At 38.1% G+C, this 27,482-nt stretch overlaps 1 long non-coding RNA gene across 1 annotated transcript; it reads left to right on the top strand.

Moving 5' to 3' along the window:
• The first annotated feature begins 10,298 nt into the window (after nucleotides 1-10,298).
• On the top strand, nucleotides 10,299-23,409 carry LOC140506445 (uncharacterized). The gene is made up of 3 exons (XR_011967934.1): nucleotides 10,299-10,472; nucleotides 11,470-11,611; nucleotides 22,514-23,409. It is a non-coding gene; the product is annotated as an uncharacterized lncRNA (long non-coding RNA).
• The last annotated feature ends 4,073 nt before the right edge of the window (nucleotides 23,410-27,482 follow it).

Consider the following 27,482-nt stretch of genomic DNA (forward strand, 5'->3'; position numbering starts at 1 on the left):
ACATGAATCCCCAAAGGTAAATTTGTCTTTAAGATTTCTTATTAGGAATCTCTTAATCAACATGTATAGCATGTAGGTGGCGATCTCTGAATTAAATTAAATCTCTGAATTAAAATGGAGAACCTAGTAACTAAGGCCATTCTTTGAGAGTTTGGAGGAAGAGGAAGGCAGCAAGGAAAAAGTCATTGGGAATATCAGATCCCTGATCCAGAATTCGTCCTCCTCTCTCAACCCTTCAAGTTTTGAGCCTAAGAGTTCCTGTTGTCAAACCTCCTTTCGTTATGGAGATCAATTCAGAAATTACTTTTGACCCAGCAATCCCCACTACTGGGCATTATGTCCTAAGGCGGTAAAAGGCAGAATAAAAATCATGAGTATATTTAAAAAATAGTCATTGCAGTACTTTTGGTGATGGCAAAGAACTAGAAACAAAGTGAGTACCCATTTACTGGGAAATGGATGAACAAACTCATGGTATATTAATGTAGCTTTTTTTTTTTGTTTGGATCAAAGATAGGGTATCTAGGCGGTTTAGTTGTTAGAGTGTTGGGCCTGGAGTCAGGAAGACCTGAATTCAAATCCAGTCTCAGACACTTACTAGTTGTGGCACCCTGGGCAAGTTATTTCACTTCTGCTTGCCTCAGTTTCCTCAAATGAAAAATGGGAATAATAATAGCACCTAGATCCTTTGTTAGGCACAGTGCCTGGCACATAGCAGATGCTTAATAAATCCTTCTTTCCTTCCTTCTTTTCTCCCTCCCTCTTTTCTTCCTTCCTTCTTTCCTTTTCCCTTTATCAATACAAATGAGTCCTTCTGTGCAACCTAAAGATCTTAGAGACTTGCTTTGAGCACTTAGAAAATAAATGACTTGCCCAGGGTCATCTGACCAGTATGTGTCAGAGGTGAGACACATTCTTCCAAACTCTCAGACTGGCTTCATCCACTGTGTCATCACTATAGCGGAATATTATTGGGCAGTAAGAAACTGAGAATGCGAGGAATTTAGACAAATATGGGGTGATCAATAGAACCAGGAGGGCAAAGATCCAATGACTATGACAGAGGCAGGATGGCCTAGTGAAAATCAGGCAAAGCTTAGAGGGGCGCTAACTTGGGGGCACAAACACCTAGGCTGAGATCTCGACTCAGACGCAATGTTACTCTGAACAAGTCTTTTTCTGTATAATAGGGATATTAAGCACAGAAATGAATATGATATAAATAAATCATATATATTATATAATATATAACATATTATATTATAATATGTAATGCAGTATAATACAATTATATATTACAATATAATATATTATTATATTATATAATAATATGTAATATGTGGTATAATATAATAATATATTACAACATAATATATTATTATATTATATAATTATATAACATAATAAAATATAGATAAAACTTATTTTAAAATAAAGATAGGTTCCCTTGGTCTAGGTTTCCCTGGGAGCCAGAAGAAGGCTGAAGAAATAGAAACTGAGCCCTTACCTGGGGCCAATTTGAGGAGTATATCCTTCTTACTTTTGAGAGCAGATAAGTCTCCCATTCTTGGCCCAATAGCCTGCCTAATACATTTGTCCCTTAGAAAAGTGCTCCATCCCTACGGTTCCCTTCAAAACCACATGCCACAGGATTTCTTACCAGTAAGAATGTCTAGAAGAGCAGGAAACAGATATCTCACAAGTGTGGAAGGTCAGTCTCAGTGAGGCCAATTCTACTTCATGATTCTCAGAAACTACAAGCTTCCCTAAGAAGTGAGGCCTTAGGAACTCGATCTCTAATAAAAATTAATTAGAAAATAGTAAAAATAAAGTCTGTTGAGAAAAATGACACTCTCCCTCTTATGAGAAGACTGTGTCCTGGAATGAGATTTCTGTCTTCAGACACCTAGAATGGGACTGAATCTTTGATCCTTTGCTCCAGGTTCCTCAGCCCATCTAAAGGGAATCTGACATCATAAAGGACCAGCTGTTTTTGTCCATCTGAAGTCAGAGCTTTCCCACATCTCTAGGAGACTAGTCATTGGAAGTGGCTGTGCTCAGAGAGAAATGATATCAACTTACTGAACAGTGCTGGTATATGGGTTATATAAGCAACCCTGGTTTGATGTTGTATTAAACACTGAATTTTCTGTTTGTTTTCACCAGTCAGATTCCTTTCTCTCTTCCCCCCATCCCCTGCCCCATAAGCTCTTTCAACAAAGGTTTCAGCATTTTTCGACAAATACAACTTTTCTTCAGTATTTAACTAGCCTCCAACATTCTTATCTCTCCTGAAGGAGAATTTATACCCAGATCCTGTGTAAGAAAAAGGAATTTTATAGGTTGTTTCTTGGAGTTTTGAAATATGTTAGTTAGAAAAGAGAAAATATATCCAATGTGGTATGTAAAATCTGAAATGACTGGGAAAATAAAGGTTTGAGGTTCGAAGCATATCGATTTAATTAAACAATGCATACTAATGTATAAGAAATCAAGACTAGGTCTCTTCAGCTTGGCACTGGACCCTGAATACAGTGGCGGTGGTGGGGTGATGGGGTACAAGCCCAAGCCAAGACCTTTTTCCCTTGGATTGGGAAGGTTTTTGTCCCATTTGTTGGAAGGGCCCCGGAAAGTCTGATCTTGTTGGGGGGGCCTCCTTGGATTCCCCTTCCATTTCTCCCAGTCCCAATACTTCCTATCTTATTAAAATCCTGTTGTCCAGACTATTTAGCATTCTCCTCATATTCCTACACTTGATCCTAGCATTCTTTTGATTTTCCTGACTACTTAGCATTCTCTTGGCATCCAAGTTGCCCAGCCTGGATTGTGGATTGTGGATTGTCTGGACTACAGGCCAGCCACATCAGGATACTCCCTGGATTTGATCTACCCCAGACTACATGGTGACACCTGGATTCCTCCCTCAGTCTTTTTCTGTATTAAATTCCATCTCGCCTCCATGAAAGTGCTCAGGTTTAATCCAGCACAGACTCTATCTAGCTGAGATTCTATCTGGTTCGCTTGTCAATATGAGCATTACAAACAGTTAGGCTCCTTAAGAGTCAACCCAGTATGGAAAATCTTTAATAAGCTTTATTTTTCTTTGACTTTAAGGAGGTTTGTGTTGAATTCATTCGAGCAAGACCTGGTGTGTCGGCATTTTGGGGTCCCCACCACCCTAAACCTCAACAGGGGTGTTAAGAGTTTTTTATGCATTGAAAGCAAACAATTAACAGGATATGAACCAGTATATAAGATTAGGTAATCTGATTTCTAATTGGAGTAAAAATTAGAGGTTTTTTAAATTGGGAGGGGGGAAAGCAAACAGATGCGATTCCCTGAAATCATAAAAAGAAATGTTCTCCTCCCCTCCCCCAAGTGTCTGTATTCAATGAATGGAACGAGGAAACAGTAACTGATTGATCAGTGTGGGGCCAGTTTTCAGATAAGAAATATAGGTTGCTTGAGATGTATAATTGTGAGAGAACTCCTTGCATCAGTCTTTGGATCTGACTGGGTTTCTGGTCATTATAACTTAGGTCTTTAGTTAAGGGACTCTGAGCAACAGGTCAAAGTGGACCAGTTTCCCAGGAATTTAGGGCTAAGTTCAAACAATGCAATAAAGTTTTCTTACAATTTCTATAACTGAATAAAGTTTTCTCACAAGACAGAAATTAGATTAGACCCATAATTAAATAGAAAGGAAACTGAGCTAGATCCAAAATTGAGTCACAAGATGAAGTCATTGTGGTTCACTCAATTCCTATTATAGCCAAATCTATAAGGCTTTTCTTACCTTCATAATCAGAATTACCCAAGTCAGGTTATAGATCAAACTACTTAGTAGACTCATATTGGACTAATTTGAGGAGGGAGATTTACATGTCACCAAGGTAACCAAGAAAACTTCAACATAAACACTATGGAAAAAAATCAAAGTAATGCAATGATTAGCATCCATATTGACTATCATCGAGTCTCCTTATGTCCTAGTAACCCACTCCCAGTGTCCATTTAATCATCACATTTTGTCTTGAATCCCAGATGTCCCATGTAGTCATCTGGTCCTTAGAAATATCTTCTTTTGGACATTCTAAACCAAGCCTAATTCTCAGGACAACTCTGAAGAGGTCTCTGTTTCATTGACTCCATATCACTTATCCTAGATAATTCTGCTAAAATTTGCTAATATCAAGACTTAATACAATTTAGTAAAACTTACTACATTTTATTTTCCAGTAATGTGGTAAAAAAATCACTTCAAAACTTATGGAACTAGACCCATTAACAATAGATCTATAAGAACATCAAATTAGCAACCCACAATCCATCTGAGGCTTTAGAGAATTTTAGATTTTATATACCATTTGCTGCTTTTATTTTTACCCAAACCCTGTTCTTGATATAAGAATCAAAAACAAGAATAAAAAAATTCATGGCGGTTTTATTTGTAAAATGAACCCTTCTACCTTTTAAAATTATCAGACAAACTTTAAAATGAGAAAAGAACTTCTCTTTATAATAATCAAAACAATTTTATATGTAAAATCCTTAATCTAATTCTGAGAACTTATTACTAAAACATACTCAGAACTTGAATTTTCATGCTAGATACAGTTGGAAGTCAATCATATACATACGTATATAGAGAAAAGAGTCTAATCTGATATTCTCGGCACATTTCTCTCTAAAAATCACTTTCCTCTCTAGCCTCAAAACGCTATTCAGGCAGTCTTCCTCCAGTTCAAGGACAGCCTGCCCCAGCAGGAACTGTTAGCTCCCTTCCTGCCACAGTAGCCAGCTGCACCTGACTTTATCACTTAGAGCCAGCTGCATACTGACTGAACTGGCTGTGCACTGGGTCATATTGATATTTACTACTCATTGACCAATCATATGTATCCTATATTTAGATATATTTGTACTGCCTTTTCATTAATCTTGTCTAACAAGACATTGATGAGAAAAGCCTGATTTTTCCTGGTCAGCCCTGACCATTGGTTGACTCAGTGACATTTCAGGCCTAAAACCGCACCTCCATGTAACTTCTCCTTGGGCTATTTCCGGATGAATTTTGGGTAAAATAGCTGCACAGTGGATGTCAAAAGTATATGTTCCTTTAAGAACTGACCACTCCTTAACCACTCCCTATTCCCACCCCAAAACACCTAGTTAGCATACTTGGAATAATGTTTATAAACTTTATCTATAACTCCTTTAAACTGCAGGTTCCTTAAGAACTCTTGCCCCCTGAAAGGCATGTAATAATAAACGTTTTTGCCTGCTTGACTTAAGATTGCTTGAGTCCAGTGAATTCCTTCCATACTAGGTTGCCAGGGATCTCTAGTGGCTCTTGCACCTTTCTTGACCCTCATCTCTTCTACTTTTTCATAAACTTTTTAAAATGTATTTCCTTTCAAGAATCATCCAAAGAACCAAATCAATTCCTTTGTTGTTTATAACCTAGCCTCACCTTCTCTTCCCCTGAGGCTTTTCAAGTTCAATTCCAGGTGGAAGACAGGGAGAGATTCCAAGTGACAGCATCCATAAAATGAGCTGGAGAAGGAAGCGACAAACCACTCCAGTTTCTTTGCCAAGAAAACCCAAATGTAATCACAGAGAGTCAAACACAACTGAAACGACTCAACAGTTATAACAACAAACCTCAGCATCCTATCCCCTTGCTTTGGAGCTCATGAGATTCCAACAACTGGGGAAGATGCCCTGGAATAATTTTTCAGGGGCAGGATACTGCATTTCCTAATCATATCCCAAACCATCTAACTAACTATCTTTAATTCATTTTTTTCCTTGACTGTGTGTGTTTTGTTCTTTTTTCAATAATATGTCATTTCAGCAAGGGAAAGATAAAGAACAATACTGAAGCACCTGAAAGTATTTTCCCTTTAAAATAAAACATTATTGACATATTTTGTTTTTAGATAAAACATCACCCTCATGATGTCATTGGTCTTCTTTGAGAATGAAGGACAAACAACAATTTCCCAATATATACTTTTCCTCCTTTTCCTGGGAAGCCATGACTTATTTTTTTAAAAAAAGAATAAAAAAGAGGTGGGGAAAAAGGGAGTTTGGCAAAACTAATCTATTAAGTCTGGCATTTTACACAGTGTCTCACACCTGTAGTTCCCTACCTCTGCAAAGAAAGGGGTTCAGAGGTACACAGACCCTTTTGTGCGCTTTGAAGTGAACAAGGGACTCATGGCCTTTCAAATCTGAGGAGGAACCAAAATTCAAAAACTATAATGGATAATTGTATATTTTGCCAAGATTCTTATTTCCCCTCCTTCATTTCTACCTTAACTGTAACTCCTTTTAATACTATTGGCACTACTTCTTTTTTTGGAGGGGAAGCAATCGGAGTTAAGTGACTTGGCCAGGATCACATAGCCAGTGTCTAAGGCTAGATTTGAAATCAGGTCCTCTTGACTCCAAGATAAGCACTCTATCTAATGCATTACCTAGCTACCCCTGATGAGGGTCCAGAAGGGTGCAGTAGCCACTGGAGATCCCTGGCAACCTAGTCTGAAAAGAATTTACTGGACTCAGGCAGTCAAATAGGCAAAAAGTTTATTATTACACCTTTCAGTAGGCAAGAGTTCTTAAAGAAACTGCAATTTAAAGGAGTTATAGATAAAATTTATATAGATTATTCTATAGTAAGATGTGTGCCGAGTATGCTAACTAGGTGCTTTGGGGTGGGATTAGGGAGTGGCTAAAAAGTGGTCAGTTCTCAAAGGAACATGCACTTTTGGTATCTGCTGTGCAGGTATTTTACCCAAAATTTATCAGGAAATAGGCCAAGGAGAAGTTACGTGGAGGTGTGGTTTTAGGCCTGAAACGTCACTGAGTCAACCATTGGTCAGGGCTGACCAGGAAAAATCAGGCTTTTCTCATCAATGTCTTGTTAGACAAGATTAATGAAAAGGCAGTACAAATATATCTAAATATAGGATACATATGATTGGTCAATGAGTAGTAAATATCAATATGACCCAGTGCACAGCCAGTTCAGTCAGTATGCAGCTGGCTCTAAGTGATAAAGTCAGGTGCAGCTGGCTACTGTGGCAGGAAGGGAGCTAACAGTTCCTGCTGGAGCAGGCTGTCCTTGAACTGGAGAGAGATTGCCTGAGATAGTGTTTTGAGATTAGAGAGAAACGTAATTTTTAAAGAGAAATGTGATTTTAGAACTGAGGTCAAAGCGCATACACCCAAGCACCCCATCACCCTCTTTTTTTTGTTTTGTTTTTTGAGGCAACTTGGGTTAAGTGACTTTCCCAGGGTCATACAAATAATAAGTATCTAAGGCTGGATTTGAACTCAGGCTTTCCTGACCCTGGGACTGGTGCTCTATCCAGGACACCAAGTTGCTGCAGGCTACTTCTTCATTCATTTTAAGCTGTAGTCTTGCAGCACATTTCAAAAAGATGTTCCTTATTTACATATATATCTCATAGTGAATGAATGATTGAATGAATGAATGAATGAGTGAGTGAATGAATGAGAAAGTTAAGCACTGATACCCAATGGCATTACTTTTCTCAGGAGTTTTTGCTGACATCAGTCTTTCTTTCCTTCAAAACAAGGCAAAAGGAAGTCTAGATAATCTAATCCCATCTGGAAGCTAACATAAAGAGCTTTGTATTTCTAATGATTTATTTCCCAGTCCAGGTCTAGTTTACTTGTGAAGCAAAGTTTCTATGGTCTTGGGGGTGTTCCTTTTGGAGACACAGTGTTAGGAGGAGCAGATAGAGAACTGTTCCTCAAATGAATGTACTGAGATGACCTTTTTAAAGACTGAGAAGGAACTAAAATTGCAGGGATTTGTGGTTCCTCAGCAGTTTTGCACATGACTGTTTTTAGAGCTTGAGAATTTACAATTGACCAGATTATAAATTGAATAACTGTTTGGCAACTATGGGGAGATTAAGTAAGGACTGTTAGTTTCATATTTAAGACAAAGGTGGACTTCATGAGTTTTATCTTATAAGGGGAAGATGTTGTTGTTGATCCTTCATTCTCTTTTTTCTGAATCATTATTAAATTTTATTTTTAATTTATGGAATAGAGCAAGCATTTCCATAATACAGTACAATATAAAAAAACACACATGAAACTGCAAACCTATCATGCACAATTTACCACTCCTTTCAAATATACAACAAATTATCATGTAAATTTCTTTTTTTCCCCTTTACTTCCCTCCTCCCCCTTATCTGTAGAAATGAGGGGGTTGGACTCAATGATCTTCCTTCCAAATCTAAAATTATGCTGCTATGGTCCTCCTCATCATACAGTCCTACCCCAAAGCTGGATAGTTTGATGTAACTCAAACAATGTGGAGCTTGTCTATTTCATTTAGACTGGATCTGGTATTGGAGTCTAGATTGAACCTCATCTCGAGGTCAAAACTCAGTTGACCCTCTGGCTGATCATTATAACCTGTTGGAGACACAGTCTGTTGACTTAATGGAACTATTCCCCATATTGCAATAGAGAAGTTCTACCCTGTAGGGTAGTGGTACTTGATTCTGCCTCACTCTGGCTTTCGCAGGTAGGTAGAGGAGTGACTTGGGATTTGGGAGTGAGGTAAGGGTATGATATGGCGGTACAGACCCACTGATAAGATTGCTGAAAGGTATGAGCTATAATATCTGACTGGTGGTTAGGGCTGAATGGAGATATTCCAGTGATTCATCCAGATAAAGAATATCCACTTTTGTTAACAGAGATGTTGACCTATAATCCTAGTTTACTCTAGTTTGTTTTCTTGTGCTATGTTTCCAGTGAGACTGATTTTCAGCAGCCTAATTCTGGTTGAAATGAGACCTAGCCACTGGGGAATCTATTTTTTCAAATAATATTTTTCCTAATTACATGTAAAAACAATTTTTAACATTCATTTTCTAAAAGTCCAAGTTCCAGTTATTTCTCTTTCCCTCCCCTCCTCTTTCCCTGAGGCAGTAAGCAATTTGATATAGGTCATACAAAACATTTCCATATCAATCACAAATACACACACACGCACACACACACACACACACACACACACACACACACAAGAAAGTGCATTCAGTCTCCAATAGTTCCTTATTTGGAGGCAAATAGCATTTTTCATCATGAATCCTTTGGAATTGTCTTGAATCATTGTGTTGCTAAGAATAGCTAAGTCGTCCTGGTTGATCATTGTACAATATTTTTGTTACTGTATACAATGTCCTCTTGGTTTTCCTTCCTTCACTTTGCATGAGTTCATCTAAGTCTATTTCCAGGTTTTTCTGAAATCATACTGCTTGTCTTTTCTTGCCCATCAATTGGGCATCCTCTCAATTTCCAATTCTTTGCCACTATAAAAAGAATTGTTGTAAGTATTTTTGTACAAACAGGTCCTTTTCCCTTTCTTAAAATCTCTTTGGGATATAGACCAAGTACATTGGGATCTATTCTATCTCTGCCTGGTGGTCAGGGCTAACTTGAGAATGTGATCTAGTACTCAAAGCCAAGTACAATTTTTTCCTGGGTAGGTATATACTTAGCAGGCAAAGGTTTCCCAGTGGTCTTGGCCTATTAGTAATGATCTAGTGGTCTGTTCCCTAAGACATTGTTTCCTAGGGTTATAGTTCTAGTCGAAGTGTGAGCTGGGTCTGGAGGTCTTGGTTTATCTTGAGCCTAATTGTCACAACTAGGTGAAGATGTGGCTTGGTGGTTAAGAGTAGGTAGATGTGTGCTTCATTGGTAAGGGCCAAGTACATTTGTGTCTTAAGATCATAAAGATAGTAGAATTGCTTCTTTATGATCCTAGACATGATAGCTTGGAGTTCCATTTCCAGGAATGTTTCATAGTGTTATTTTTTAGGGGGGGAGGGGAAAGAAGAAATAAAAAGGAAAAAATTACATGATAATTTTATTATATATTTAAAAGGAATAGCAAATCGTACATAATAGGTTTGCAGTTTCACATTCAATCGTCATTTTATTATACTATGTTACAGAAATATTATTTTATTCCAAAAATTTAAAATACATTTAAAGAAAAGAGTGACTTCAATATTAGAGTCTGATGTATCCCCAGCCTCATTCTTAGGGCTGAGTAGAGAGTAGACCCAGTGGTTGAGCCAAGTATTGTCATATCTTAAAGGTCTATGTCCATTTGAGATGTTGCTTAGTGATGCTGGACTGTTGGAATTTTGGCCTGATTATTTGGTCTCAGTGACATTGTTTCCAAATAATCTGGTTCTAGTTGTTGTATAATCTAGGCTTGGGAATATATAAAATCCTCAGCCTTGGAGCCAACACTTGCTGAGCCTCATGAGACCTCATAAGCAATCTTGAGTTCAGGCAAAATTTGGTAATTCTGGGACTGAGTGAGATGTTGTTTGAAGATACAGTCCTATTGTGGGTACACATGTGAATATTTGGGATCTGATGAAAGCTCAGCTGTGTGGTCAGTGGTAAGTAGCAACAAGGGCTTGTTATCAGAGGCAGGTAATACTCTGACATGGTGGTCTGGATGTGGTGGCAATGGGTATAGTGGACAAGGATCATTAAAGTTCTAGCAAAAAGGTCTAGACCCATTATTTAGATGAGGAAATCTGACATACAGAAAAGTAAAGTGAGTTGCGGACTACTGATGGCTAAAGAATGGTATATTTGTCATTGAGTCATTTCAGTCATATCTGACTCTTCATGACTCATTTGGGCCTTTCTTGGCAAAGATACTGGAGTAGTTTGCCATTTCCTTCTCCTGCTCATTTTACAGATGAGGAAACTGAGGCAATAGGGGTTTAATGACTTGCCCAGGACACTAAGTGTCTCAGGCTGTCTGAGGCTGGATTTGAACTCAGGTCTTCCTGACTACAGTGCCAGTGCTGTATCCAATAGACCACCTGCCTGCCCAAATGGTGCATGGTCAGGACTTAAAACTAGAAAACCGATGAGCACTTGGGTGGCATGCACAAGGACATCTGCATATTTAGTGACCGAAACAAGATGAGAATTATGGTCCTCTGGTTTTTATAAGATTGGTCTCTGTCTACCATCATGATCCTGGTTCTCAAGAGTACCACAGGAAGTGGTGGTTTCTCTCTCCTTGGAGATTTTCAAGAAGAGTCTGAACAATTGTTTGGTCAGTCTATTGTGATATGTATTTCTTTCATAAATGAACTAAACTAGATGGCTACTTTCTGTGATTTTAGGTATTAGGGACCCAATGAAGAAAAATTTAAAACAATGTTCTCACCTTTAGGATGTAAATCTGTTTTTTCTCTATTTATTTAAAAAATTTATTTGAGAAAACACTATTTACAAATAAATATTTGCACATAAATGCCAAGGCCTACTGGCCCCAGTGTCCCTAAACCAAAAGGATGGTAGTCCCTAGTGACTGCCTGAACAGCTAGCTTTACCCCTCTTGTAACATTTATTTGTAAATCTGCTTCCACATTCCAGGTCATTGCTAATGTATTTAAAGTTATTCATCCTAAAGTGTAAGGCATTACCTCTACAAAATTGGAAAAATTGGAAAAACTCACCATTGCCAGAAGCAGTATCCCACGGTGGATAGACAGCTGACTTTCTTGAAGAACTTGGTGTGAGTTCAAATCCTCCTTCTGACACACAAAAGCAGTATAGCTATGGGAAAATTAATTAGCCTTCCATACTCTAGACAATTCTCCAATTATAAATGGTAGAGAAGGTACCTGACTAACTCAGTAGACGGAATTCCCTGTTTTAGCAAAATTACAAGTCCAGGCCCCATCACCATAGCCATATAGGGCCTCCCTTTCTCCACTACCAGGTTGACCCTCATTAGAACCTACTCTAAAGAAAAGAGCCATGAGACTTGTTTACATGATATAAACTACCTCATTCCTCACCCTCTATCACCTGATTACTCATTTTCATTCCTCTTACCTCTTAACCCAAAGTTTCAACCTAATTCCAAAGAATCCTTCCACTGTACCCTCTGGAATACTTGTTCTATAGACAATAAACTTCTCTTCATCTTAAATCTTTACCTCTCTCATGCATTCCATCTACTAGCTCTTACTGAAAACTGGCTTTTCCCTATAACATAGCCTCTCTGGCCATACTTTCTAGTATTGGCTATAATACCTTTACTCATTCTCCTTAGCTCACTGGTGAAGGCAGAGGAGTTGTAATCCTCCTTGTTCCCCAAAGGCACTTCCAGGTTCTTTCCCTACTAGTCAATCTACTGGTCAATCTAAATCATAGTAGCTATTGAAACCCTTCAGGTTGTGAGCTCATGTAGGTTGAGGCACTGTGTAGTTAGGGTATTTGAGGGAAAGTCAATATATATGCTGAAGCCCTTCAGTTTGAGGGCAGCAGTCAGGAAGGGGAGAAAAACTGTGAGCCAAGTACTGAACTTATTGGGGAATAAAGGAAAATGACTTGAACTCACCTCACCTTAGCCCAAAAAGATGATCCTGTCTTCAATATTGCCACAATCCACAAATGTTCCACTTCCATGTTCAAGAAGTCCAAAATTCTTTTCATCCAACCATAATCCTTGCCTTTTCACCTCTCCCTGTCTTTCCTTCTTTCCTCTTCCTTTCCTCTTCATTCCCATCATGACCTCCAATTTCTTTGATGCCTCAGTTCTCTTCCAGACCATCTCTCTTTTGCTAGCTACTTTCTCCTCTTCTCCACATTGTGATCCCTTGGTAAACCAATTCAATTCTACACTATCATCCTCTCTTGAATCCCTAGCACCCTTATCATAACACTGATTACACCCAGTCAAGTCTCAGCCTGGATAACTCTCACCATTCATCAACTTCACTCTTATACATGTACAAAAATTCACTAAAGAATAGAATTCCTTAAAAAGCAGAATTTGAAAATGGAAAAACAAGTATGAATGCTTACTGAAGATAATAATTCTTTAAAAATTAAAATTGAGCAAGTGGAAGATAATGACACCACGAGTCTTCAAGAAAGAATAAAAAACAAAGTCAAAAGAATGAAAAAAGGAGAAGAAAATGTGAAATATCTCCTTTGAAAAACAACAGACCTGGAAAATAGATCTAGGAGAGATAGTTGAAGAATTATTGAACTGTCTGAAAGTCACGATCAAAGAAAGAACCCTAGATACCATATTTCAAGAAATTATCAAGCTAAACTTCCCTGATGAACTTAGATCTAAAGGTAAAATAGAAATTGAAAGTATTCAGTGATCACATCTTAAAAGAAATTCCAAAATGAAAATGCCCAGGAATATTATAGCCAAATTCTAAAGCTCTCAGGTCAAAAAGAAAATACTTCCAGCAGCCAGAAAGAAACAATTCAAATGTCATGGAGTCACACTTAGGACCACAAAAGATTTAGTAGCTTCCATGTTAAAGGAGAAGAGCACTTGGAATATGATATACCAGAAGGCAAAGGAACTAGGATTACAATTTCTAAAAATGCCCTACCCAGCAAAACAGTGTAATCTTTCAGGGGAAAAAGCTATTTCATGAAATAGAGGACTTTCAAGCATTCTTGATGAAAAGATCAGTTGAATAGAAAATATGACACTGAAATACAAGACAAGAGAAACATAAAAGATAAACATGAAAGCTTACTCATAAAGGACTCAGTGAAGGTAAGTTGTTTCAATTCAAATGTGGGAAGATGATGCATGTAACTCCTAAGAACTTTATCATTACTAGAACAGTTAAAAGGAGTTGACATAGACGGAGGTCATGAATATGAGTCAATTATGTTGGAATGATCACCCCCAAAAATGAAAGGGTTAGAGAGATGCACTGAGAGAAGAGGAAAGGAAGTAGAATAAGGAAATTTTTCTCACATAAAAGAGGCACTCAAGGAAGAGTTTTTACGAGAGAAAAATGAGTGAGGGAAATAGTAGGTAATTATTGAACTTTATACTCTCATCAGAATTGGTTCAAAGAGGAAAGAATATATACACACATTCAGTTGTGTATAGAAATTTAACCTACTCAACAGAGAAATAAGAGGGAAAGGAGATAAGAGGAAGGAGGATGGATTAAGAGAGACAGAGGTCAGAAGCAAAATAGACTTTTGAAAAGGAGAGAGAGAGAGAGAGAAAGAGAGAGAGAGAGAGAAGAAAATAGAATCAAGGGAAATATAAAATTAGTAAATCTAACTATGCAGGTGTATGGAATGTGCTCATCCATAAAATAGAAGAAGAGAGAAGAATGGGTTAGGAACCGGAATCCAACAATATGTCGTTTACAAGAGACACATTTGAAACAGAAAGACACACACACACACACACACACACACACACACACACAAAGTTAAAGGTCTGGAGCAGGATCAAATATGCTTCAGATGAAGTAAAAATAGCAGGGTTGGTAATCATGATCTCAGACAAAGCAAAAGCCAAAGTGAACCTAATTAAAAGAGATAGGGAAACTATATTGAGAGTGAAGTAATATCAAAGAATTTATAGCAAGTTTCTCTGATAAAGGCCTCATTTGTCAAATATATATTGAGTATAGAACTGAGTCAGATTTATAAAAATAAGAGCCATTTCCCAACTGTTTATATCAAAGGATATAAAGAAATTTTCAGAAAAAGAAATCACAGCTATTTATAGTCATGAAAAAATGTTCTAAATCACTATTGATTAGAGGAAGACAAATTACAACAACTCTGAGCTACCATCTCACACTTATCAGAAATGACAAATGTTGGTGAGGAAAAGGGGGAAATGGGTATATTAAGGAATTGCCAGTGGAATACTAAACCGGTCCAACCATATTGGAGAACAATTTGGAACTATGAACAAAGGGTAATAAAACTGTACATGCCTTTTGATTCAGCAATGGCATTACTAGGTTTGTATCCCAAAGGGATAAAAGAAAAGGATCTGCTTGTACAAAAATATTTATAGCTGCTCTTTTTGTGGTGACACAGAAAGGGGTGGAAATCAAAGGGATGCTCATCAATTGGGAAATGGCTGAACAAGTTGTAGCATAAGATTGTGATGATGTACTATTATGCTATAAGAAATGACAAGGGGAGTGGTTTCAGAAATACATGGCAAGACCTATATGAACTGATACAAAGTGAAGTGAGAAGAACTCAGAGATCATTGTAACAGCAATGTTGTCTGATCAACACAATGATCCAAGACAATTCCAAAGAACTCACGATAAAAAAATAATGCTGTTCACATCCAGAGATAGAACTGATGAAATCTGAATGCAAACTGAAGTACAGTTTTCTCATTTTCTTTATTTTTCTTGCCTCTTTTTGAAATATGGCTAATATGGAAATGTGTTTCACATGATTTCACACATATGGTTGCTATCATATTGCTGGCTTTCTCAGTGGGTGGAGGGACAGAGAGAATTTAGAACTCAGAAATTACAAAGAAAAGAATATTAAAAATAAATAATAAATTAAAAAAATTACTTACGATCTCTTAGGTGCTAAATCCAATGGTTTTTTCTCAGTTTCCATTCTCTTTGACCTCTCTACAGTCTTTAACATGATTGATCACTCTCTTCTCCTTGACACACTCTTCTTTCCAGGCATTCAGGACACCACTGTCTCCTGGTTCTCCTCCTACTTATCTGACACTCTTTCTCAGTCTCCTTTGCATGGATACTCCAGATCATGTTCTCTAACCACAGGTATCCCTCAGGATTCTATCCTGGGTCCTATTCTTTTCTTCCTCTATACCAGTGATTCTTAAACTGTGGGTTGTGACCTCATATGGGGGTTGCATAACTGAATGTGGGGGGGGGGGGGGTCACAAAAAATTTGGCAACAGTAAAAGGTTTCTAAATGTACAATGACCAAAAATTAATTCAAAATCAAATACATAATGAATCTGAGGTGTTTCTGGTAGAGTCTGCCAATGTTGCATCATGTAACTTCACTGAAGCCTTGGTTCTGAACACATACTATGTGTACTCTGCACTGCACATGTCATCATACCATACAGTGCCAGTAAACACTGCCAGAAACACTTTGGTTTGTGACTATTGTATATTACGATGCAGGGTTCTTACTGTATATACAGTTTCCGCTCTTACAGAAGCATAGTTGTTTAATTACAGAAAATAAAGACTTTTAAGATTTTCCTACTGTCATTCCTCAGAATGTAAGTATCAAATTAGTATATCTTTGGATTATATTGTGTTAAATGTTTGATTTTAAAAATTGTTGCTATCTCATTTTATATTCATGTAAGTGTTTAATTGAAGCAAGGAAAGACAAAAGTCCTTTAATAATATTTCTCCATCATCACTATTGTATGTGTAAGTGTGAATATCAATTTTTTAAATTAAAAATTTCATAAACTAAACTTGTATTTATTTGAGAAGTTAGCAATATTTCTTCATATTTTAGGATGAAAAATATTTTTTGGTTATGGATAAATGCCTAAATTTAGACAGAAGAGGTAAAAATACTGATGACAAGGTGGCAGAGTCTTCACTACCAGGTTGCAGTGCAAGATGACAAGTTGACAAAAAAAGGAAAATATATCAAATCACATGGCTCACAAGAAGACTAAGTTCAAACAGATTATTAAAACTGAAATAGAAAGTTGTTATATTTTTGACTGAGCAGAAATCAAATTTTATTAATTTTTTTCATAGTGACTTAATGGCTTTCAAAACTGTTATTTGTTGGATATTTTTGAAAAACTCGATTTAAACATGTTGCTTCAAGAAAAAAATTGTAACATATTTATGTTAAAATATAAAATTGAAAATTTTACTAAAAAAGTTAATATATGTAAGAATTGTTCTTTAGAAATGTTTACAGTGGGGCAGAGCCAAGATGTCAGAATAACAGCATAAACTTGCTAGTGCTCTCCCCACAAACCCAGCCAAATATCTGTAAAAAATGACTAAACAAATTCTGGAGCTGCAAAACCCACAGAATGATGGAGTGAGGCAAATTTCCAGCCCAAAACAGCTTGGAAGTTCACCAGGAAATGTCTATCATACCACACTAGGAGAAGAGCACAGATGGGACCTGAGCAGGCTTTGGGGGGACTGAATCTTGGAAAGCAATATTAGTTTCCAGACTTCACAACCCCAAAACTCCAAGTACAAATTGGAAGGTCAGTGGAAAAAACCTGTGGGACCTGTGTGAGAGAGGGCCCAGGCCTCCACCTCAGGGTGGTGGAGGGGATGGAGGAACCCAGGGAGGAAGAGCCCCCAGCAGCACTAGAAGCAAGAGTAGGAGCAGTGGCAGTAACTGTTTCTGGAGCTCTAGGCCCACAGATTGTAGGGGGATCGAATGGCTGACAGTACACCCCTCACCCACACTGGAAGCAGAGAACTACCTTGACAAAGAGCTTAAAAGTCAAGTAAGTATCTGGGGAAATGAGCAAAAACTAGAAAAAGAATCAGACTATAGAATTTTACTTTGGTGACAAGGAAGACCAAAGTAAAGAAACAGAAGACAACAAACTCAAAGCCTCTAAGAAAAATATTAATTGGTCTCAGGCCATGGAAGAGCTGAAAAAGGATTTTGAAAATGAAGAGAAGTAGAACAAAAATTAGGAAGAGAAATGGGAGCAATGCAAGAAAATCATGAAAAACTAGTCAACTGCTTGCTAAAGGAGACCCAAAAAAAAGCTGAAGAAAATAACACTTAAAAAAATAGACTAACCCAACAGGCAAAAGAGATCCAAAAAGCCAGTGAGGAGAAGAATGCCTTGAAAGGCAGAACTGGCCAGATGGAAAAGAAGGTTCAAAAGCTCGCTGTAGAAAATAACTCCTTAAAGATTACCATGGAGCATATGGAAGCTAATGATTTTATGAAAAATGAAGAAATTATAAAACAAAGCCAAAGTAATGAAAAGATAGCAGACAATGTGAAATATCTCATTGTAAAAACAACTGACCTGGAAAAGAGATCCAGGAGAGACAATTTAAAAATTATTGGACTAACTGAAAGTCATGATCAAAAAGAAAGCCTAGACATCATCTTTCAAGAAACTATCAAGTAAAACTGCCCTGATATTCTAGAAACAGAGGGCAAAATAGGTATTGAAAGAATCTACTAATCACCTCCTAAAAGAGATCGCAAAAGGAAAACTTCTAGGAATATTGTAGCCAAATTCCAGAGCTCTCAAGTCAAGGAGAAAATATTGCAAGCAGTCAGAAAGAAATAATTCAGGTATTGTGGAAATACAATCAGTATAACACAATATCTAGTAGTTATTACATTAAGGGATTGAAGGGCTTGGAATATGATATTCCAGAGGTCAAAGGAGCTAAGATTAAAACCAAGAATCTCCTACCCAGCAAAACTGAGTGTAATACTTCAGGGGAAAAAATGATCATTCAATGAAATAGAGGACCTTCAATCATTCTTGTTGAAACAACCAGAGGTGAATAGAAATTTTGACTTTCAAACACAAGAATCAAGAGAAGCATGAAAAGGTAAACAGGAAAGAAAAATCATAAGGGATTTACTAGAGTTGAACTGTTTACATTCCTACATGGAAAGATATTTGTAACTCGAGACTTTTCTTAGTATTGGTGTAATTGGAAGGATTAGATACATCTAGACAGAGGGCATAGGGTGAATTGCATAGATAGGAATGACATTGAAAAAAATAAAATTAAGGGGCTAGAGAGGACTATATTGAGGGGAAAAAGGGAAAAATAGAATGGGACAAATTATCTCACATAAAGAGGCCATAAAAACCTTTTTTAATGGAGGGGAAGAGGGGGAAGGTGAGAGGGAAAGAGTGAACCTTATTCTCATCACATTTGTCTTAAGGAGGGAATAACATGCACACTAAATTTGGCATGAAAATCTATCTTACACTACAGGAAACTGGGAAGAAGGGGATAACAGGTGTTGGGGGATGGTAGAAGGAAGGGCAAATTGGAAGAGGGTGTAATTAGAAGTAAACACTTTTGAGGAGGTAGAAGGTCAAAAGAGAGAATAGAATAAATGGGGGGCAGAATAGGATGGAGGAAAATATAATTAGTCTTTCACAATACGACTATTACGAAAGTGTTTTGCATAACTACACATGTATAACCTATATCAAATTGCTTGCCTTCTCAGTGGGGATGGGTGCAGAAGGAGGAAAGGAGAATAGTTGGAACTCAAAGCTATAAAAACAAATGTTAAAATTGTTTTTACATGCAATTGGGAAATAAGATATACAAGCAATGGGGTACAGAAATCTATCTTACCCTGAAAGAAAATAGAGGGGATGAGGATAAGAGAAGGGAGGGGTATGATAGAAGGGAAGACAGAGTGGGAGAAGTGGTAATCAGAATGCACACTGTCTCGGGCTGGGAGGATGGGAGAGATAGAAAATTTGGAACTCAAAATCTTGTGGAATTGTCTGTTGAAAACTAAAAATAAATAAATTTAAAAATAATAAAAAAAGAAATGTTTGCAGCTACAGATGATTTTATAATTGAAAACAACCTTCCCAAAAATTTAATTTTAAGACATAATTGACCATCTGAAGAGCTGGAGACACAGTTTCAGAAACACTTCCCCTCAAATTTTGATTTAAAAAAATTAAGTTGGGTTCATAAACCATACTGAATTTAAATATAAAACATTAGTTACCTGCCACTAAAAGTTCAAGAAGAATTTGCCGAGTTATCAAGTGACACAGGTTTAAAACTCAAATTTCACTAAAAAAATCATTAAATGAATTTTGGCTTGGGATTAGGACAGAATTTCCAACAATTTCTGAAATGACCCTATACTTCTGCCATTTTGTACTAAGTATTTATGTGAAGAGGCATTCTCAGTATTGACAATTATAAAATCAAAATATCAACTCTGAAAAATGTTAGAGATGCTCCACATCCTGCAGTATCAAGATTTAATTCTTTATACAAAAATAAACAAGCACATCTGTCTCATTTGTATGCAAATTTGCTTTCCTCTTTAATGAATGGTAAAATTATGTGTACACCAAAGAATTATTTTAAAATAGATTTCTTTGTGATTTATTATCAGCAAATATTTGGTTTGCATACGTATTTTATATACCTCTACATCCCAGTGTCGAATAAAAATTTCTTGGGCAAAAAGAGGTTGTAAGTGGAAAAAGTTTAAGAAGCTCTGCTCTATATTACTTCACTAAATGATCTCATCAGCTCTTATGGATTGAACTACCATGTCTCTGCTGATGATTCTCAAATCTGCCTTTCCTGCCCCAAACTCTCTCCTCACCTCCAATCTTATATCTGCAATGGTCTTTCAGAAACCTCAAACTGGATGTCCAGCAAATATCTAATGCTCAATATGTGCAGAACAGAGCTCATCTTTCCCCCTAAACTCTCCCCACTACCTATCTTCCCTATTGTTGCTGTTGTTTGCCCTTCATTTTCAAAGAAGACCGGTGATATCCCTGTTACTCCAGAGGGCAATACCATCTTCCCAGTCCCTGAGGCTTACAACTTGTCATCCTGGATTCCTCACTATCTTTCACTCCTCATGTCCAAGCTGTTGCCAAGGTCTATTGATTTCACTTCTGCAACATCTATCAAATATACCACCTTCTCTCCTCTGACACTGTACCTACTTTAACACAGGCCCTCATCACCTCACCTGAATTATTGCAATAGTCTGTTTGGTGTGAGGGAGGGGGAGGATTCTGCCTGCCTCAAGTTTCTTACTCTAATCCATCCTCTATTCAGCCACTTAAGTGGTTTTCCTAAAGTGTTTATCTGATCATCTCTCTCTCTCTCTCTCTCTCTCTCTCTCTCTCTCTCTCTCTCTCACACACACACACACACACACACACACACACACACATGCACACACACACACTCAACTCCAGTGGCTTCCTATTGCCTCCAGGAAGAAATACAAAATATTCTGTCTAGCATTCAAAGTCCTCCATGAACTAGACTCCTCCTACCTTCCCAGTCAACTTACACCTTACTCTTCATCCCAGTGACACTGGCCTCTTAGCTGTTTCATTAACAAGACATTCCATCTCTCAGCTCTGGGCACTTTCTCTGGTTGCCCTCCGTATTTGGAACACTTTCCCTCCTTTGTTCTGCCAACTGACCTCCCTGGCTTCCATTAAATCTTAAACAAAATTCCAGCTTTTACTGAGAACCTTTCCAAACTCATCTTAATTCTAATGCCATCCCTCTGCTCATTATTTCCTATCCATCTTGTATATAGCTTGGTTTGTATATAGCACATTACATAATAAGCTCCTTGAGGGCAGGGGCTATCTTTTACCTCTTTTGTAAACCCAGTTCTTGCACAGTACCTAGCACATAGTAAACACTTAGGGAATGTTTGTTAATTGACTGACAGAGCTACCTCTTACAGGGCATGCTAACAAGAATCAAAACTTTAAGTTCAAAAGCATGAAGATCTCAGAAAGGAATTACATATGATGGGGTGCTTGGGTACATGTGCTTGGGCCCCAATTCTAAAATCACATTTCTCTTTAAAAATCACATTTCTCCCTAGCCTCAAAACACTGTCCCAAACAGTTTCTCCTCAGCCCAAGGACACAGCCTGCCCCAGCAACAATCATTATCTCCTTCCTGATACAGTAGCCAGTTGCACCTATAGAACTTATTAGTCTGAAGTAATAATGTACTGGCTGAACTTTTGTGTACTGGGTCATAATGACATTTACTACTCACTGACCAATCATATGTATCCTAGACTTAGATGTATGTATGCTCCCTTACATTTATCTTGTCTAACAAGACACAGATGAGAGCAGCCTGGTATTCCTTAGTCAGTCCTGACCACTATTTGACTTATTGATGTTTCAGGCCTAAAAGCACACCTCCAGGTAGCCCCACCTTTGTGCTATTTCCCAATGAATTCTGGGTAAAATATCTGTGCAGTAGACACCAAAAGTGCATGTTCCTTTAAGAATTGACCACTCTTTAATCACTCCCTAATCCTGCCCTGAATCACCTAATTTGCATATTTTGCACATTTTACTATATAATATCCTAAACTTTACCTGTACCCTTTTAAGGTTGCTCAAAACACTTGCCCACTGAAAAGTGTAATAAATCTTTACCATCTTGAACTCAACAGTGCTTGAGTCCATGAATTCTTCTCTGGACAGCCCATGCAGGCATTTTCAGTCTTGGAGTTCCTGTAGTCACCACCCCCCCCCCATCTCTCCACCCTCATCACATATATGCTTTGAGATTTGGGCTAGTATTTTCTAAGTTGAGAGAGTGTTTCTCTACAGCCTTCCTGAGAAACAAATTGTCCAAGAGCAGCCCTAACATTCTTTGATTTTATAAAATGATCCCACAATCTTAGGCTTGAAATGCAAGGTTGTTCCCATCCATGACAAAGAGTTCTTTTGTATGTTCCTGGATTCTTCATTCATTTGGAATCAAAAACATTTTATATTAAAGATGTGAAACATCAGGTGACAATCCTTCAGGAAACTACAAACAAGCTGAATCATTGTAAAATGAGGACTAAAAAATTAACTAGTTTATATGATTACCCAGACCACTTCTAATATCCGTTTGTCTTCCCTTCTCTCACACAGCGAACAATCCTGGTAATACCATCAGGGAACCCCCATCCCACAATGCTTCTCACCAGCAGGAGGAACAAAGATACAAGAAGTGCAGGAACCAAGGCATTTCAGAAGCTCCCAGTTCAGGACATTGGCAAAGTCTGATTTCAAGAAGTTTCAGTGACTCAAGTTCTCTACTTGGTGAAGGATAAATAATAATAAATCTCCAATAGAGAGATTTAAACAAATCTCCAATAGGAATGAAACAACTGCAAAAAACTCAGTAATGAAAAGAAAAGAGACTCTGAAAGACTTAAGAATTTTGATCAATGAGCCATGACTTCAGAAGACTAAATAAAGCAGATTCTTAGAGGAGTAATGTACTATATAAGTACAAAAAGACATGCACTTTTTAGATACAAACAATGTGCTGATTTTTTCCCCTCCACTATGTTAATTAATACAAAGATTATTTAAGGTACAGAAGAATTGTGGGGGAGGGGAAATGAGGATTTGTGATAGTGGAAAAAAAGAAAAGGAGGGAAGGAAGAAAGGAAGGAGGGAAGGAGGGAGGGAAGAAAGAAGAAAGGAAGGGAGGAAAGAAAGGAAGAGTTGTGATAATAGTGAAAAAGAAAAAGGAAGGGAGGAAGAAAAAAGAAAGAAAGAAAGAGGGAGGGAGGAAGGAAGGAAAGAGGGAGGAAGGAAAAGAAGGAGTGAGGGAAAGAGTGTGAATAAAACATTAAAAAACACAGAAGAGAGTTGAAGGAAGTTAAGCTGTGTACACAGACAAGCAAAGTAGCATTGATACTATCATATTAAATTTAATATATATTTTTAAAAAACAAGTAGTCTGTAAGAGGGTCAGAATTTCATATAAAATCTCTTTTTCTATTCTTTGTATATAGAAATGCTCATGTTTGCTGATATCTATAAAGTTCATAATTAAAAACAAATAATTTTCTAAAAAGTTGTCTTCTCAGAAAAATGTGAGTGAGGTTGGTGCTCTGGGAGGCAGGGAACACTAGATGAGTTGCCTCAGATATCTGCAGCAGCAGGACTCAGTGTTATCTCTCTCAGTAAAAGCAGTTCTGCCTCCTTCTTGTATCATGGGCTATTTTGGCATTCTGGGGAAGCCTATGGACCTCTTCTCGGGATAATGGTTTTTAAATGCATAAAACAAAATTCGTAGGATTACAAAGGAAAGCAGTTATAATAAGAACAAAATTTAATGTACAGATCCAGGTTAAAAGCCCTTCATATATAAATATTCTTTTGAATGCATAAAATCATGAACATTTTCTTTCTTGCTATTGTAAAGATCATTAATGGGAGAATTCCTTTGCCTATGAACTTTGGTTTAAAAAGCTCAAAAAATATATAAGGGGGCGGAGCCAAGATGGCGGAGTAGAAACACACAAATACGATAGCTCCGAACCCACAGCCCATGAAATATCTGTAGAAAAGAGCTGCCAATAAATTTGGGAGCAGGAGAAGCCACATAACAGTGGAGCGGACAAGATTTCTGTTCCAGAGACTCTGAAAACCTCTCGCAAAAGGTTCTTCGTGCTGCAGACTGGGAGCTGAGCACAGCCCTGCCGCAGCCGCCCAGTGCTGAGAGGAGCAGATCCAAGTGGGGAACAGATCCGAGCAGGCTTCAGGGACAGAATCTCCAGCAGCCACACGGGTCCCTCTACCCACAGGTGACAAGGGTCAGTGAGAGGGTCTCTTCGGCAGGTCAAGAGGGGAGTGGGGAGCCCCCATGACTCAGGCTCCCTTGGGAGGCACCAGCGGAGGTGGGAGCAGACCGGGGCTCCCCAAGCAGGCAGGAGCCCAGATCCATTGTTGAAGGTCTCTGCATAAACCCCCTGAGGGAACTGAGCCCGTGAGGCGGCCCTGCCCCTACCCAGGCAGCTGAACTTGATCTCACACTGAATAGCAGCCCTGCCCCCGCCCAAAGCCCTGAGGCTGGGAAGCAGCATTTGAGTCTCAGACCCCAAGCGCTGGCTGGGCGGATCTGGAGGCGAGGTGGGTGTGAGGAGAATATTCAGAGGTCAAGTCACTGGTTGGGAAAATGCCCAGAAAAGGGAAAGAAACCAAGACTATAGAGGGTTACTTTCTTGGTGAGCAGGTTTCTCCTCCCCTCCTTTCTGATGAGGAAGAGTGGAGCTCACCATCAGGGAAAGACACGGAAGTCAGGACTTCTGTATCCCAGCCCACTCAATGGGATCAGACCTGGGAAAAGCTCAAAAAGAGCTCAGAAAATTTTGAAAATTATGTTAGAGAGGTGGAGGAAAAACTGGGAAGAGCAATAAAAGACTTGCAAGCAAAGTATGAACAGCAGATCAGCACCCTGCTAAAGGAGACCCAAAAAAATGCTGAAGAAAATAACACCTTCAAAAATAGGCTAACTCAATTGGCAAAAGAGGGTCAAAAAGCCAATGAGGAGAAGAATGCTTTCAAAAGCAGAATTAGTAAAATGAAAAAGGAGATTCAAAAGCTCACTGAAGAAAATAGTTCTTTCAAAATTAGAATGGAACAGATGGAGGCTAATGACTTTATGAGAAACCAAGAAATCACAAAACAAAACCAAAAGAATGAAAAAATGGAAGATAATGTGAAATATCTCATTGGAAAAACAACTGACCTGGAAAAGAGATCCAGGAAAGACAATTTAAAAATTATGGGCCTACCTGAAAGCCATGATCAAAAAAAGAGCCTAGACATCATCTTTCATGAAATTATCAAGGAAAACTGCTCTGAGATTCTAGAACCAGAGGGCAAAATAAATATTGAAAGAATCCACCGATCACCACCTGAAAAAGATCCAAAAAGAGAAACTCCTAGGAATATTGTGGCCAAATTCCAGAATTCCCAGGTCAAGGAGAAAATATTGCAAGCAGCTAGAAAGAAACAATTCAAGTATTGTGGAAATACAATCAGGATAACACAAGATCTAGCAGCTTCTACATTAAGGGATCAAAGGGCATGGAATAGGATATTCCAGAAGTCAAAGGAACTAGGGCTAAAACCAAGAATTACCTACCCAGCAAAACTGAGTATAATACTTCAGGGGAAAAATTGGTCTTTCAATGAAATCGAGGACTTTCAAGCATTCTTGATGAAAAGACCAGAATGAAGAGAAGCATGAAAAGGTAAACAGCAAAGAGAAGTCATAAGGGACTTACAAAAGTTGAACTGTTTACATCCCTAGTCCTGGAAAGACAATATTAGCAACTCTTGAAACTATTCAGTATCTGGGTACTGGGTGGGATTACACACACACACATGCACACTCACACACACATAGAGACAGAGTGTGCAGAGTGAATTGAATAGGATGGGATCATATCTTTAAAAAAAATGAAATCAAGCAGTGAGAGAGAAATATATGGGAGGAGAAAGGGAGAAATGGAATGGGGCAAATTATCTCTCATAAAAGAGGCAAGCAAAAGACTTTTTTAGTTTGGGAAAAAAGAGGGGAGGTGAGAGAAAAACATGAAGTTTACTCTCATCACATTCCACTAAAGGAAGGAATAAAATGCACACTCATTTTGGTATGAAAACCTATCTTACAATACAGGAAAATGGGGGATAAGGGGATAAATAGGGTGGGGGGATGATGGAAGGGAGGGCATGGGGAGGAGGGTGCAATCTGAGGTCTACACTCATGGGGAGGGACAGGATCAAAAGAGAGAATAGAAGTAATTGGAGGCAGGATAGGATGGAGGGAAATATAGTTAGTTTTATACAACACGACTATTATGGAAGTCATTTGCAAAACTACACAGATTTGGCCTATATTGAATTGCTTGCCTTCCAAAGGGAGGGGGTGGGGAGGAAGGGAGGAAAAGAAGTTTGAACTCAAAGTTTTAGGAATAACTATTGAGTACTACTCTTGCCACTAGGAAATAAGAAATACACGTAAAGGGGTATAGAAAGTTATTTGGCCCAACAGGACAGAGAAGAGGATAGAGACAAGGGCAGAGAGGAATGATGGAGGAGAGAGCGGAGTGGTGATGGGGGCAATTGGAATGCTCGGTGTTTTGGGGTGGGAGGAGGGGACAAGGGGGGAGAAAATTTGGAGCCCAAAAATTCTGTGAAAATGAATGTTAAAAGTGAAATAAATAAGTAACTAAAAATATATAAGGGCTGCTGATGTTGGGATGCACTTGTAGGGTTCTAACAAAAGACCATTTATTTTCCCCTCTATTGCTCTCTAGAAACTTTGGTTATTGGTGTCTATATTTCTACTAAGAGGTAGTATGAGCTGGTGATTTTCTAACAAGGCTGAATCAAGTTTAAGGCATGCAAATGGGGAGGAAGGACAGTGTTGGGAGAAAGTGTTATGGAAGGACATAAAACATTCCCAAAGGACTCGAGGGAAAATGCCATCCATATCCAGAGAAAAAAACATTGAATTGGAACACAGAATGAAGCAGACTATTTTCTCTTGTGTTAGGTTTTGTTCTGGTTTCGTTTTTCTCGTGGTTTCTCCCATTCATTTTAATTCTTCTATGCAACATGATTAATGTGAAAATGTGTTTAATAACAATGTATGTGTAGAACCCATATAAGACTGCATACCATCTCGGGGAGGGAGGGGAAAGGAAGGGGACAGAAATTTAAGACTTATGAAAGTGATTGTTGAAAATTGAAAACAAATAAATTAATTAATTTTTTTTAAAGTGTTGATTATGGGGGAAGGAAAGGAATTGATTTTGCTGGGCTACTAAATTTGTCCTCTGTGTTCAAGAGAGCCCAACATGGATGTGAAGATTCAGTGCCTTTACCAAAAAGAGAAGCTACATACCCATCTTTAAATCAACTTTTTCTCCTTTGCATTTAACACACCTCCAAAAACTTCAGGGAACATGCATAAGACATGCATTTTATCCTAACTATCCACAATCGGGGTACAAATGTTGCCCTCAGAGGAAAGAGGAGGATACTGGAGCTCCCAAATTCACTCAGTCTAAGGATCATAGATTTAGAATTGGAA

This window comes from Notamacropus eugenii, chromosome 5, assembly GCF_028372415.1.
Source record: "Notamacropus eugenii isolate mMacEug1 chromosome 5, mMacEug1.pri_v2, whole genome shotgun sequence".
Classification (NCBI taxonomy): Eukaryota; Metazoa; Chordata; class Mammalia; order Diprotodontia; family Macropodidae; genus Notamacropus; species Notamacropus eugenii.